The 2,500-nt window shown below is 35.9% G+C and overlaps 1 protein-coding gene and 1 long non-coding RNA gene across 2 annotated transcripts in view; one reads left to right on the top strand and one right to left on the bottom strand.

Annotated features, from left to right (window-relative positions):
- LOC143099541 (myelin-oligodendrocyte glycoprotein-like) overlaps positions 1-2,500 on the top strand; it is a 31,424-nt gene that overhangs the window by 26,574 nt on the left and 2,350 nt on the right. The window lies entirely within an intron of this gene.
- Positions 360-2,126, bottom strand: LOC143099540 (uncharacterized). The gene is made up of 3 exons (XR_012981647.1): positions 902-2,126; positions 672-821; positions 360-429 (listed from the first exon to the last, which is right to left on the bottom strand). It is a non-coding gene; the product is annotated as an uncharacterized LOC143099540 (long non-coding RNA).

The raw sequence follows: 2,500 nt of genomic DNA, 5'->3' as shown, positions 1-2,500 counted from the left end.
TACTTATGAAATGGTTTCATTTCAAGTTCAATCATTTAAAAGACACAAAAAGTACTGTTCATCTGGTGGTTGAGATGCTGGGATTTAAAGTCAAAAGTCAAGCACAGCATGACAAATCCACACACTCACATCTGTGCAAAATTATCTTTTTATATAGCTTTCGGTCATAGGCCTTTTTCAGGATTCCTGAAGAGGGTCTATGACCGAAATCTAGAATAAAAGATCATTTTGCACAGATCTGAGTGTGTGGAATTTTTTTGAAACAGTGTGGGTTTCAGTTTAGGTTACCTTTGTGTTAATGGGCAGCATAAAGATTTTACCAATATTTAACTAGGGAAAAAATGTCACTTACTTGCTCTACCCAATCATCTCCCTTGGGCTTATTTGGAGACAAGCCAGTGGTGTCATCTGAATCACATAATGCATCTACTACAAAGCAGAGGACAGAATAAATCAGTAATATAGTCATGTCCAGTACCTGTGACGGCTGTATGTCATGTAGTTTTTTGATGGCTGAGATTTTTAAACACTAAATAGGCTCAAAGACGGACATAATCAACATCCACAAACCCCACAGAGTGGCATTCCATCAAAACAATGTGTTGCAACCGCTGTTGATATATTCACAAAACTTGTACCAAGTTTTAAATACATTCTATATTACAACTCACCATCATCTTCTGCAGGCTTCAGCTTTAATACACCACAATTTGGATCCTTCACCACATCTTCAGACACATAGTTGTCAATCTTCTGTACCAAACTCATCATACATTTTAGCCCAGCTTGGTGTTTGGCTTCAATATCAAATTTCATGAACACTAAAATAAAAAATAACAGAACATTACAAAAAAAAACTGACAATAGACTTAAACAATGCAACAATTGAATAAATCAGTACCTTGGTTAAAGAAATCCTCTAGAGTGGCATCAGTTTCCACCATTTTAATGTGTCTGGTCTGCCTGGTATTTAACTTTCACCAACATCCTGAGAAAACATAAAACCAAACATTCAGACAAAATCAACACTACTTTTAAAACACTTTCTTAAAACAAACTAGGTAACAACTATCTCAGTGACACTGACTAAACTAGTAAATGTGGCACGTGCACCTGTTGGCACTTTGCACTGAACACGTGTCTTCTATGCTATCAATGATGCACATTCAGCAATCAACACATGTCCTTGATAGTAAATTAAATTTTGAAATAACCAACTTGTGAAGGCCAAATTCATGCTTATGGATGCCTTTTTTACGTGAAACAAGCTTTTTGGTAGAGCATGAACTTTAAGCTAATTTGCCCTATTAATGACCGTTAATGTTAAGTAGCTAACAACAGTAACTGTTGCCTCATTAAGCTAACCATAGCCTTTATTTGATATCTGATTTGCATTATGAGAGCTAGCACTGATAGGCTAACCAAGTCAATGTTGACCATTAAAGACGATTATACTGGTATCATATTTGGTTGAGTAAATATTAACATGATAAAAAAAAACACATAGCATTGTACAATACAGGAGCACGAATTGACATGTACCTCATGTTTCACAGAGGTAACGTTAACGTTCATGTTAACTTTCAACCTTCGTTAGCAGTTAACTTAACGTTAGCCCCTGAAGGTCAACACATTTCAGAATGATATCTTGACCATACATTTACTTAAGTTACACTCCTCTTTTGCGTCACCGCTTATCGTTTATCATTTTCGATGCATACTACGGAACATGTGAAATAAATCTCTAGTAAGTGTATTTTAGATGAACATCTACTCACCTTCAACTGCACTTCAGAGAGATTCTTCAAACCAGGCTCTGTCGCATCGCTGCATTCTCTCAAATGGAAGGAAGTGGGTGATAGGCTACTAACGTTCGTCTCTGACGTGAGATGCCAGAGGGCACGTTCCGCCAGTTAGTAATTTGTCTAAGCCCTTACACAATTCATGTAACAAACATACAATAATAATAATAATTATTATTATTATTATAATGTTTGTTCGCTTTGACTATTCTTTGTGAACAGCTATAGGCTTGATAACAGATACTCCGTTTATAGCCTGGTTTATGGGTGATAGCTTAGCAGTATTTGCCTATTTTACTGTAGCACTAGCCTACAAACTTGCAAGTAATTTTTTAGTAGCCTAGTCCAGAAAAAAATCTTAAAGCTACGGAATGACTGGAATAAACCAGAAGAGAACAGTTGATTTTTTATGAATAATATCCAAATAATAATTAGGCAAACATCTCCCAAGAAATTTCTAAAATGGCGTCCAAATGAGAAAATGGGGTGGATGATTAACTCTTATGATTTTAACTCTGTTTTTTAACTAATATGCTAGAGTACATTTTACTCCAACTGTAGTAAATGTAACTCTATTAGAGTCAATAACAGTCTACTCTGTCATTTTAACTCTTGGAATTTTACTGTGTATGTGATGCTTGTGCGTGTGTGTGTGTGTGTGTGGTGTGTGTGTGCGTGTGTACTTGTGTGTGTGTGTG

Source organism: Alosa pseudoharengus, unplaced genomic scaffold, assembly GCF_046254945.1.
Source record: "Alosa pseudoharengus isolate Yale_2024_CS ecotype anadromous, Long Island Sound unplaced genomic scaffold, YU_APseudo_1.1 YU_APseudo_1.1_scf_3, whole genome shotgun sequence".
Lineage (NCBI taxonomy): Eukaryota > Metazoa > Chordata > Actinopteri > Clupeiformes > Clupeidae > Alosa > Alosa pseudoharengus.
Note: the sequence above shows the minus strand (reverse complement) of the source record. Positions and strands in the feature narration are given on the sequence as shown.